The 13,078-nt window shown below is 45.0% G+C and overlaps 1 protein-coding gene across 1 annotated transcript in view; it reads left to right on the top strand.

The window, feature by feature from the left end:
• LOC128696605 (sodium-coupled monocarboxylate transporter 1-like) overlaps positions 1-13,078 on the top strand; it is a 278,238-nt gene that overhangs the window by 189,885 nt on the left and 75,275 nt on the right. The gene's annotated exons all lie outside the window — the stretch shown is intronic.

Below are 13,078 nucleotides of genomic sequence, written 5' to 3'. Positions count from 1 at the left end.
TTTTGGTATTATTATTTTCACACTGATTTTGCCTCAAAGTTCATTTTCTGCATTAAATGTAACATGAATCAATTATACACTTCGTATCTTGGGAAATGTATATATGCTACGGTAGGTCACACAGCAGTTGTTAGGTGTCATTAATCGGGTTCCTGAATTAGGTTAAGTAGTTCTCCTATTGTTTCTATTTCTCCCTCTATTATTTGTTATATTTGGTTAATAATGAGATAACACTTCCTCGAATCATCTTCAACTTTTCAAGTTCACTTTACGGTAACTATTACAAAATTCATACAACTATTGGTATGCAGGTGTTCTGTGGCCTAAATTGAAGAATCCATTCTAATATTACTGGTGTGGACTCCATTGCTTAAAAGCTTTAGGTCAGATTTGGCTTTCAGTGTTTTAACATTCTCGTATAACTGCTGGGCTTCCCTTCTTGTCCATGCATATTCATTTCTAGGTCTTCGGCTAATTGCCTTGTTTTCCTGGGTGTGTCGTCTTCTCTTGTTTATCCATTCTCTAGCACACTTAGTTTTGGCCTCTCTGCACATCTGGGTGAACCAAGGGCTTGCTTTCTTATTCTCATTGGTTTTGTTGCCCTTGGGTACGACCTTTTCATCTGCCTCCTTACATTTTATGGTCACTTATCCCATCATTTCATTTACTGTTTTTCCCACCAATTCTCATTCTTACTGTACCTCATGCAAGAAATTCCTCATGCCTATGTAGTTACCTCTTTTTTAGTTTAGCTTTTCCCGTCCTATTCGTGCTGCTTCACTCTCCACTTTTAACTCTACAAAGCGTTCGAAGCTCAGAACCACGAGTTCACTAGCTACAAGAGGCCTTTCATATGTAATGTCCTAAGTGTCTGGAGTACGCAAGGTGAATAGGAGGTCCAGCCTTGCCGGTTCATCCTCTCTCGCTCCGTCTCTCTGTCTGTCTCTCTCTCTCTCTCTCTCTCTCTCTCTGGTAGTGTCTCTGACATGTTGATGCACGAGGTTTTCCAGTATCACCTCCACCTCCACTTTTCTGGTCCTCCATGTGGCTCCAGGTTTCCCAATCAATCTTGTAATTGAAATCATGCACAACTAGTAACTTTTCCCTTCTCAGATGGGCCCTTCTGGTCAGCTCAGCTAGTGTTTCCATCATTGCTCTAATACTCTCGTCATATTCTTGCTCTGGTCTCCTGCTATTCTGTGGTGGGTTGTACATCACTGCACTAACCATCCTGGTACCCCCAGTGGAAAGTGTTCCTACTATGTAGTTCCTTATTTATTTATTTATTTATTATAAATTTGAGCACACATACAGAGGTACAAAAAAAATACAGATAAGAGCAGCATGCCAAAGCCACTTATACTATGCATAGCATTACGGGCTGGCTTAAAATTAACTTAAGATTAACTAAGCAATGATGAAGTCAGTGATAAAACATTAATGTAAACAGATTACTATAAAGCACAAGTGAGTATTACAAAGACAGGTCATATGGTTGCATTCAGTCATATGAAGGATTCTGTTAGGTAGTGTATTTAAAAAATAATAAAGTTAGATTCGGTTTTAGGTTTAACATTTATGTGATATAATTGTGAGAAACATTTAAGATATACAATTTATAAGGTTCAGTTATTCAGTATTTATTTGGTTTTGGGTGAGTAAGTGATCTTTGAGTAGAGACTTGAATTTATAAACAGGTAGTGTTTCTTTTATATTTACAGGTAATGAATTCCAGATTTTAGGGCCTTTTATGTGCATTGAGTTTTTGCATAGTGTGAGATGAACACGAGGAACATCAAAGAGTGATCTGTGCCTTGTGTTATGGTCATGTGTTCTGTTGAGGTTGGCAAGGAGATGTTTGAGGGGAGGGTTAATATCAGAGTTAAGTGTTCTATGTATGTAATAGGTGCAGTAATAAGTATGGATGTTTTGTATGGTGAGTAGGTTTAGTGTATTGAATATTGGTGGAGTGTGCTGCCTGTAGTGAGAATTTGTTATCATTCTAACTGCAGCCTTTTGTTGGGTAATTAGTGGTCTGAGATGGTTAATTGTTGTTGAGCCCCATGCACAAATTCCATAGGTGAGATAGGGGTAAATAAGAGAGTGATATAGGGCCAGGAGGGCTGACTGTGGAACATAGTACCGTATCTTCGATAGTATGCCTACAGTCTTGGAAATTTTCTTAGAAATTTGTTGTATATGTGTATGAAATTTGAGTCTATTATCAAGGTGGATTCCTAAGAATTTTCCCTCTGTTAGCTTTGTGATAGGTGATCCGTTTATCATTATGTTAAGAGGGACATCTGTAGCTCTGTTACCAAACTGAATGAAGTAGGTTTTGTCAATGTTTAGTGTAAGTTTGTTAGTCCTCATCCAGGTAGATATTTTCTGTAATTCGGTATTTACAGTATTGGCTAGTGTGACTGGGCTCGGGTGAGAGAAGACGTATGTAGTGTCATCTGCAAATAGTGTGGGTTTGAGTAATTGCGAAGCATTTGGAAGGTCATTTATGTATAGGAGAAAGAGAAGAGGGCCAAGGACACTTCCCTGTGGGACACCAACTGTAATTGGTTGCGCAGAAGAGTTTGCCCCATTTGCGTACACATATTGGCTTCTGTTGCTGAGGTATGACTTGAGGTAGTTGAGGGAGTGCCCTCTTATACCATAGTGTGACAATTTTACGTGGAGCAAGTCATGGTCAACTGTATCAAAAGCTTTACGTAAGTCAATGAAGATCCCCAGTGGAACTTCTTTTTTCTTTATTGCAGTGTATATATGTTCTAGCATGTGTATAATAGCATCATTAGTATTTTTATTAGGCCTGAATCCAAATTGGCAGGGGTTGAGTATGTTTTGGGAGATAAGGTAGGAGTATTCCTTCCATTTCCTTAAATCTCCACTGTTTTTTGATGAGCAGTGCAACTCCCCCACCCCTTCTGGTTCTTTAAGCTTTCCTCAGGATCTGATATATGATGGAAACATCGTACCTGTTATCATCCTCGTGAGCTTCGTTTCTGTGAATGCTATGATGTCTGCAGATGCCTCCATGATTCTTTCGTGCCACTCCTCACATTTATTTGTCATTCCATCTGCGTTGGTGTACCATACCTTCATCCACTTTTCTAGTATTGTGGTATGGGGGAATCTGTGGGTGGTTAGTGGAGTTGGAAACCTAGAGGGCTGCTCTGAAGGTAGAGGCTGTGGTGATAGGGGATTGTAGGCTGTGGGTATGGAGTGTGGGATGTTTTGAGTTAATTTAATTGGTTGCTGTGGGGTTGACAGGGTTGAGGGTTTTTCTGTGTATGTGTGTACTCACCTAATTGTACTCATATAATTGTGGTTGGAAGGGTCGATTCATAGCTCCTGGTCCCACCTCTTAACTGGTCTTCTACATCACTTTCTAGATTATTGCACTTCCTCACAACTCTATGACTAAAGAAGTACTTCCTAACATCCCTGTGATTCATCTGAGTCTTCAACTTTCAACTGTGACCCCTTGTTGCTGTGTCCCATCTCAGGAACATCCTGTCTCTGTCCATCTTGTCTATTCCTTTCAGTATTTTATATGTCGTTATCATGTCCCCCTTCCCCATCCTTCCTGTCTTGCACTATCAGGTCGATTTCCCTTAGCCTCTCCTCAAAGGACATGCCCCTTAGCTCTGGGACTAGTCTCGTTGCAAACGTTCACACTTTCTCTAATTTTCTGACGTGCTTGGCCAGATCTGGATTCCAGACTGGTGCTACATACTCCAATATGGGATTGACGTACACAGTGTACAGAGTCCTGGATGATTACTTACTGAGCTATTGCAATGCCAACCTTAGGTTTGCTACAGGTCCATATGCTGCATCAGTTATTTGGTTGATGTGAGCCTCAAGAGATGTATTCGGTATCATACTGACTCCAAGATCCTTTTCCTTGAATGTGGTTTGTAGTCTCTAACGCCTTTCTGATTTCTTGCAGTGCCTTCCCTGTTATACTTGCCAGGTCCTCCAGCTTTTGCACTAATCGCTTGTGGAGAACTGTGTGAAAAGCTTTCTTACAGTCCAAGAAAATGTAATCTACCCACCCCCTCACTCCCTCTTGTCTTACTGCTGTCACACTCTTATAGAACTCCAGTAGGTTTGTGACACAGGATTTCGCATCCCAGAAACCAGGCTGGTTGCCATTAATAAGCTCAGTCGTTTCTATGTGCTCCACCACTCTTCTGCTAATTTTCCCCTTAACTTTGCATACTATACATGTCAGTGACACTGGTCTGTGGTTTAATATTTCGTGTCTGTCTCCTTCTTCAGAAATTGGGACTACATTTGCTGTCTTCCATACCTCAAATAGTAGCCCTTCTTTAATAAATGTGTTGACGATTGTTGTTAGTAGACACAGAGCGCCTCTGCTCCCTCTATCAAGACCTATGGAGAGATGTTATCCGGCCCAGTCGCAGTTTAGTGTCTAGTTCGCCTAACAGCCTCTTCTCCTCCTCGGTTGCATGTATTGTGTCCAACACTTGGTGGTGTACCCCACCTCTCCGACTTTCTGGAGTCCCTTCTCTCTCCTCTGTGAATACTTCTTTGAATCTCATACTGACCTCCTCACATACTACTTCTCGGCCGTCGCATGTGATCTCTCCTTTCTTCCTCAGCCTGATTACTTGACCCTTGAACGTTGTTTACCTGCTTGTGAGGCTGTACAACAGCTTCGAGTCAGATTTGGCTCTCGCTGCTATGTTATTTTCGTACTATCTTGGCTCTACGTACTATTTTGGCTCTACGACTCCTCTCCTTATTCTCGTAGGTCCTTTGCCTTCTATACTTCTTCCATTCTCTTGCACACTTAGTTTTGGCCTCTCTACACCTTTGGGTGAACCAAGGTCTCGTCCTGGCCTTCCAGTTACTTCTGTTACCCTTGGGAACAAATCTCTCCTCTGCGTCGTTGCATATTGTTGTAACATATTCCATCATCTCATTTACTGATCTCACTACCACTTCTCTGGTCCACTGAGCCTCGTGCAGGACTGTGTAGTTCCCTCTCTTGCAGTTTGACTTCATTAGTCCTGCCCTTCTTACTTCCTTCTCCACATGTACTATGTACTCACCTAATTGTATTCACCTAATTGTGGCTGCAGGGGTCGAGATTCAGCTCCTGGCCCCGCCTCTTTACTGACCGCTACTGGGTCCTCCCTCTCCCTGCTCCATAAGCTTTATCATACCTCGTCTTAAAACTATGTATAGTTCCTGCCTCCACTACATCGTTTCCTAACAACTCTGTGGCTGAAGAAATACTTCCTAACATCCCTTTTATTCATCTGAGTCTTCAGTTTCCAATTGTGACCCCTTGTTTCTGTGTCCCATCTCTGGAACATCCTGTCTCTGTCCACCTTGTCTATTCCACGCAGTATTGTGTATGTCGTGTGTGTACTCACCTAGTTGTACTCACCTAGTTCAGGTTGCAAGGATCGAGTCATAGGTCCTGGCCCCGCATCTTCACTGGTCGCTACTAAGTCGCTCTCCCTGAACCGTGAGCTTTATCATACCTCTGCTTAAAGCTATGTATGGATCCTGCCTCCACTATATCGCTTCCCAAACTATTTCACTTCCTGACTACTCTGTGGCTGAAGAAATACTTCCTAACATCCCTGTGATTCATCTTTGTCTTCAACCTCCAACTGTGTCCCCTTGTTGCTGTGTCCCATCGCTGGAACATCCTGTCTTTGTCCACCTTGTCAATTCCTCTCAGCATTTTGTATGTCGTTATCATGTCCCCACTATCTCTCCTGTCCTCCAGTGTCATCAGATCGATTTCCCTTAACCTCTCCTCGTAGGACATACGTCTTAGCTATGGGACTAGTCTTGTTGCAAACCTTTTCACTTTCTCTAGTTTCTTTACGTGCTTGGCTAGGTGTGGGTTCCAAACTGGTGCCGCATACTCCAATATGGGCCTAACGTACACGGTGTACAGGGTCCTGAACGATTCCTTATTAAGATGTCGGAATGCTGTTCTGAGGTTTGCCAGGCGGCCATATGCTGCAGCAGTTATTTGGTTGATGTGCTCTTCAGGAGATGTGCCTGGTGTTATACTCACCCCAAGATCTTTTTCCTTGAGTGAGGTTTGTTGTCTCTGGCCCCATAGACTGTACTCCGTCTGCGGTCTTCTTTGCCCTTCCCCAATCTTCATCACTTGGTGGGGTTGAACTCCAAGAGCCAATTGCTGAACCAGATCTGCAGCCTGACCAGATCCCTTTGTAGTTCAGCCTGGTCTTCGACCGAATGAATTCTTCTCATCAACTTCACGTCATCTGCAAACAGTGACACTTCGGAGTCTATTCCTTCCGTCATGTCGTTCAAAAATACCAGAAACAGCACTGGTCCTAGGAGTGACCCCTGTGGGACCACGCTGGTCACAGGTGCCCACTGATCCATTGTAGTGCCTTCCCTGCTATCCCTGCTTGGTCCTCCAGTTTTTCACTAATCTCTTGTGTGGAACTGTGTCAATCACCTTCTTGCAGTCCAAGAAAATGCAATCCACCCACCCCTCTCTCTCTTATCTTACTGCTGTCACCATGTCATAGAACTCCAGTAGGTTTGTGACACAGTATTTCTCGTCCCTGAAACCATGTTGGCTGCTGTTGATGAGATCATTCTTTTCTAGGTGTTCCACCACTCTTCTCCTGATAATTTTCTCCATGACTTTGCATACTATACATGTCAGTGACACTGGTCTGTAGTTCAGTGCTTCATGTCTGTCTCCTTTTTTAAAGATTGGGACTACATTTGCTGTCTTCCATGCCTCAGGCAATCTCCCTGTTTCGATGATGTATTAAATATTGTTGTTAGGGGTACACATAGCGCCTCTGCTCCCTCTCTCAGGGCCCATGGAGAGATGTTATTGGGCCATATTGCCTTTGAGGTATCTTGTTCACTCAGAAGCCTCTTCACTTCTTCCTCGGTTGTGTGTACTGTGTCCAGCACTTGGTGGTGTGCCCCACCTCTCCGTCTTTCTGGAGCCCCTTGTCTCTCCTCTGTGAACACTTCTTTGAATCTCTTGTTGAGTTCCTCACATACTTCACGGTCATTTCTTGTTGTTTCTCCTTCCTTTCTTAGCCTGATTACCTGGTCCTTGACTGTTGTTTTCCTCCTGATGTGGCTGTATAACAGCTTCGGGACAGATTTGGCTATCGCTGCTATGTCGTTTTCATATTGTCATTGGGCCTCCCTTCTTATCTGTGCATATTCATTTCTAGCTCTACGACTGCTCTCCTTATTCTCCTGGGTCCTTTGCCTTCTATATTTCTTCTATTCCCTAGCACACTTGGTTTTTGCCTCCTTGCACCTTTGGGTGAATCATGGGCTCATCCTGGCTTTTGTATTATTCCTGTTAACCTTGGGTACAAACCTCCCTTCACCCTCCTTGCACATTGTTGCTACATATTCCATCATCTCATTAACTGGCTTCCCTGCCAGTTCTCTGTCCCACTGAACCCCGTTCAGGAAGTTCCTCATTCCTGTGTACTCCCCTTTCTTGTAGTTTGGCTTCATTCGTCCTGGCCTTCCTGCTTTCCCCTCCACATGTAGCTCTACTGTGTATTCGAAGCTTAAAACCACATGATCGCTGGCCCCAAGGGGTCTTTCGTATATAATGTAATCAATATCTGCACTATTCAAGGTGAATACTAGGTCCAGTCTTGCTGGTTCATCCTTTCCTCTCTCTCTTGTAGTGTCCCTTACGTGTTGGTACATGAAGTTTTCCAGTACCACCTCCATCATCTTAGGTCTCCATGTATCTTGGCCCCCATGTGGCTCCAAGTTCTCCCAATCGATCTCCTTGTGGTTAAAGTCACCCATGATCAGGAGCTTTGCCCTGCATGTATGAGCTCTTCTGGCCACTGCAACCAGTGTGTCAACCATCGCTCTATTGCTTTCGTCATACTCTTGCCTTGGCCTTCTGCTGTTCTGTGGTGGGTTATACATCACTGCAATTACCACCTTGGGACCTCCAATGTGAAGCGTTCCCGGTATGTAATCGCTTGTTTCTCCGCTGTCTCCTCTCTCCAGCTCATCAAAATTCCATCGGTTTTTGATCAGCAGTGCCACTCCTCCACCCCTCGTGTTCCCTCTGTCTTTCATCAGGATCTGGTATCCCATTGGAAAGATGACATCTGTTATCATGCATGTAAGCTTGGTTTGTTTATGTGTATGTGTATGTGTGTGTGTGTGTGTGTGTGTGTGTGTGTGTGTGTGTGTGTGTGTGTGTGTGTGTGTGTGTGTGTATACTCACCTAATTGTACTCACCTAATTGTGGTTGCAGGGGTCGAGGCTCATCTCCTTGGCCCACCTCTTCACTGAACGCTACTAGGTCCTCTCTCTCCCAGTTCCATGAGCTCTATCACACCTCATTTTAAAGCTATGTATGGTTCCTGCCTCCACTATCTCACTTGCTAGGCTATATCACTTCCTGACTACTCTATGACTGAAGAAATAATTCCCAACACTCGTTTGATTCATCTGATTCTTCAACTTCCAATTGTGGACCCTTGTTTCTGTGACCCCTCTCTGGAACATCCTGTCTCTGTCCACTTTGTCTATTCCAAGCAGTATTTTGTAAGTAGTTATCATGTCTTCCCTAACTCTTCTGTCGTCCATTATCGACAGGCCGATTTCCCTTAGCTTTTTATCGTAGTACATTCTCATTAGCTCTGGAACTAGCCTTGATGCAAACCTTAACACTTTCTCTAATTACTTGACATACTTGATCAAGTTTGGGTTCCAAACTGCTGCTGTATAGGGCCTGAAGCACACAGTGTCATAAACGATTCCTTACTAAGGCATCGGAATGCTATTTTCAGGTTTTTCATGAGCCTATATGCTGCAGCAGTTATCCGGTTGATGTGTGCTTCCGGGGACATGCTCGATGTTATACTCACCCCAATATCTTCCTGCTTGAGTGAGGTTTGCAGTCTTTATCCACCTAGCCTATACTCTGTCTGCGGTTTTGTTTGCCTTTCCCCCATCTTCATGGCTGCATTTGACGATCTTAAATACGAGGAGCCAGTTGCAGTACCAGGTGTCTAGTCTGTCCATATCTCTTTAAAGTCCTGCCTGATCCTCACCTGATGTAATTCTCCTCATTAACTTCACATCACCTGCGAACAGGGACACTTCTGAGTCTATCTCTTCCGTCATGTCATTCACATATAACAAAAATATCACTGGCCCTAGGACTGACCCCCTGTGGGACCCCGCTTGTTACAGGTGTGTGCGCGTGTGTACTCACTTAATTGTGGTTGCAGGGGTCGAGACTCAGCTCCTGGCCCCGCCTCTTCACTGACCGCTACTGGGTCCTCCCTCTCCCTGCTCCATGAGCTTTATCATACCTCGTCCTAAAACTATGTATGGTTCCTGCCTCCACTTCCTATCATCCCTTCGACTCATCTGAGTCTTTAGCTTCCAATTGTGACCCTCTGTTTCTGTGTCCCATCTCGGGAACATCCTGTCCCTGTCCACCTCGTCTCTTCCACGCAGTATTTTGTATGTCGTTATCATATCTACCCTGGCCCTCCTGTCTTCCAGTGTCGTCAGACCGATTTCCCTTAACCTTTCTTCATAGGACATTCCCCTGAGCTTTGGAAGCAGCCTTGTTGTAAACCTTTGCACTTCTCGAATTTATTGACGTGTTTGACCAGATGTGGGTTCCAAACTGGTGCTGCGTACTCCAGTATGGGCCTGACGTACACAGTGTATGAAGTCTTGAACGATTCCTTACTGAGGTATCGGAACGCTATTCTCAGGTTTGCTAGGCGCCTATATGCCGTAGCAGTTATCTGGTTAATGTGTGCTTTTGGCAATGTTCTCGGTATTATACTCACTTCTAGATCTTTCTCCTTGAGTGAGGTTTGCAGTCTTTGGCTTCCTAGCCTATACTCTGTATGCGGTCTTCTTTGAGCTTCTCCCATCTTCATGACTTTGCATTGGGCTGGGTTAAATTCTCGGAGCCAGCTGCTGGACCACGCATCCAGCCTGTCCAGGTCTCTTTGTAGACCTGTCTGGCCAGCATCTGATTTAATTCTCCTCATTAACTTCACATGATTTGCAGACTAGGACACTTCAGGGTCGATCCCTTCCGTCATGTTGTTTACATATGCCAAAAATAGCATTGGTTCCAGGACTGACCCCTGTGGGACCCCGCTCGTCACAGGCGCCCACTGTGATACCTCATCACGGACCAAGACTCACTGTTGTCTCCCTGTTAGGTATTTTCTGATCCATTGCAGTGCCCTTCCTGTTATACGCGCCTGATCCTCTAGCTTCTGTACTAATCTCTTGTGAGGAACTGTGCCGAAGGCCTTCTTGCAGTCCAAGAAAATGCATTCAACCCACCCTCCCTCTCATTTCTTACTTCAGTTACCTTGTCATAAAACTCTAGTAGGTGTGTGACACAGGATTTGCCCTCCATAAATCTGTGCTGACTGTCGTTTATAATATTGTTCCACTACAGTTGCTCCACCACTCTCCTCCTGATAATGTTCTCAATGACTTTGCATACTATACATGCCAGTGACACTGGTGTGTGTGTGTGTTAGTTACCATTTTGTCCTAGGCACATGTCGAGTACTCACCTAGTTGAGGTTGCAGGGGTCGAGTCCAAGCTCCTGGCCCCGCCTCTTCACTGGTCGCTACTAGGTCACTCTCCCTGAACCATGAGCTTTATCGTACCTCTGCTTAAAGCTATGTATGGATCCTGCCTCCACTACATCGCTTCCCAAACTATTCCACTTCCTGACTACTCTGTGGCTGAAGAAATACTTCCTAACATCCCTTTGATTCATCTGTGTCTTCAGCTTCCAACTGTGTCCCCGTGTTGCTGTGTCCAGTCTCTGGAACATCCTGTCTTTGTCCACCTTGTCAATTCCTCTCAGTATTTTGTAAGTCGTTATCATGTCCCCCCTATCTCTCCTGTCCTCCAGTGTCGTCAGGTTGATTTCCCTTAACCTCTCCTCATAGGACATACCTCTTAACCCTGGGACTAGTCTTGTTGCAAACCTTTGCACTTTCTCTAGTTTCTTTACATGCTTGGCTAGGTGTGGGTTCCAAACTGGTGCCGCATACTCTAATATGGGCCTAACGTACACGGTGTACAGGGTCCTGAACGACTCCTTATTAAGATGTCGGAATGCTGTTCTGAGGTTTGCCAGGCGCCCATATGCTGCGGCAGTTATTTGGTTGATGTGCGCTTCAGGAGATGTGCCTGGTGTTATACTCACCCCAAGATCTTTTTCCTTGAGTGATGTTTGTAGTCTCTGGCCCCTTAGACTGTACTCCGTCTGCGGTCTTCTTTGCCCTTCCCCAATCCTCATGACTTTGCACTTGGTGGGATTGAACTCCAGGAGCCAGTTGCTGGACCAGGTCTGCAGCCTGTCCAGATCCCTTTGTAGTTCTGCCTGGTCTTCGATCGAATGAACTCTTCTCATCAACTTCACGTCATCTGCAAACAGGGACACCTCGGAGTTTATTCCTTCCGTCATGTCGTTCACAAATACCAGAAACAGCACTGGTCCTAGGACTGACCCCTGTGGGACCCCGCTGGTCACAGGTGCCCACTCTGACACCTCGCCACGTACCATTACTCGCTGCTGTCTTCCTGACAAGTATTCCCTGATCCATTGCAGTGCCTTCCCTGTTATCCCTGCTTGGTCCTCCAGTTTTTGCACTAATCTCTTGTGTGGTACTGTGTCAAAAGCCTTCTTGCAGTCCAAGAAAATGCAATCCACCCACCCCTCTCTCTCTTGTCTTACTGCTGTCACCATGTCATAGAACTCCAGTAGGTTTGTGACACAGGATTTCCCATCTCTGAAACCATGTTGGCTGCTGGTGATGAGATCATTCCTTTCTAGATGTTCCACCATTCTTCTCCTGACAATCTTTTCCATGATTTTGCATGCTATACATGTCAGTGACACTGGTCTGTAGTTTAGTGCTTCATGTCTGTCTCCTTTTTTAAAGATTGGGACCACATTTGCTGTCTTCCATGCCTCAGGCAATCTCCCTGTTTCGATAGATGTATTGAATATTGTTGTTAGGGGTACACATAGCGCCTCTGCTCCCTCTCTCAGGACCCATGGAGAGATGTTATCTGGCCCCATTGCCTTTGAGGTATCTAGCTCACTCAGAAGCCTCTTCACTTCTTCCTCGGTTGTGTGTACTGTGTCCAGCACATGGTGGTGTACCCCACCTCTCCGTCTTTCTGGAGCCCCTTCTGTCTCCTCTGTGAACACTTCTTTGAATCTCTTGTTGAGTTCCTCACATACTTCACGGTCATTTCTTGTTGTCTCTCCTCCTTCCTTCCTTAGCCTGATTACCTGGTCCTTAACGGTTGTTTTCTTCCTGATGTGGCTGTATAACAGCTTCGGGTCAGATTTGGCTTTTGCTGCTATGTCGTTTTCATATTGACGTTGGGCCTCCCTTCTTATCTGTGCATATTCGTTTCTGGCTCTACGACTGCTCTCCTTATTCTCCTGGGTCCTTTGCCTTCTATATTTCTTCCATTCCCTAGCACACTTGGTTTTTGCCTCCTTGCATCTTTGGGTGAACCATGGGCTCATCCTGGCTTTTTCATTATTCCTGTTACCCTTGGGTACAAACCTCTCCTCAGCCTCCTTGCACATTGTTGCTACATATTCCATCATCTCATTAACTGGCTTCCCTGCCAGTTCTCTGTCCCACTGAACCTCATTCAGGAAGTTCCTCATTCCTGTGTAGTCCCCTTTCCTGTAGTTTGGTTTCATTTGTCCTTGCCTTCCTGCTTCCCCCTCCACTTGTAGCTCTACTGTGTATTCGAAGCTCAAAACCACATGATCGCTGGCCCCAAGGGGTCTTTCATATGTGATGTCCTCAATATCTGCACTACTCAAGGTGAATACTAAGTCCAGTCTTGCTGGTTCATCCTCTCCTCTCTCTCTTGTAGTGTCCCTTACGTGTTGGTACATGAAGTTTTCCAGTACCACCTCCATCATCTTAGCCCTCCATGTATCTTGGCCCCCATGTGGCTCCAAGTTCTCCCATTCGATCTCCTTGTGGTTAAAGTCGC

Source organism: Cherax quadricarinatus, chromosome 47 (genome assembly GCF_038502225.1).
Source record: "Cherax quadricarinatus isolate ZL_2023a chromosome 47, ASM3850222v1, whole genome shotgun sequence".
Classification (NCBI taxonomy): Eukaryota; Metazoa; Arthropoda; class Malacostraca; order Decapoda; family Parastacidae; genus Cherax; species Cherax quadricarinatus.
The sequence above is the reverse complement of the archived record's forward strand: the minus strand, read 5'-3'. Positions and strand labels throughout refer to the sequence as shown.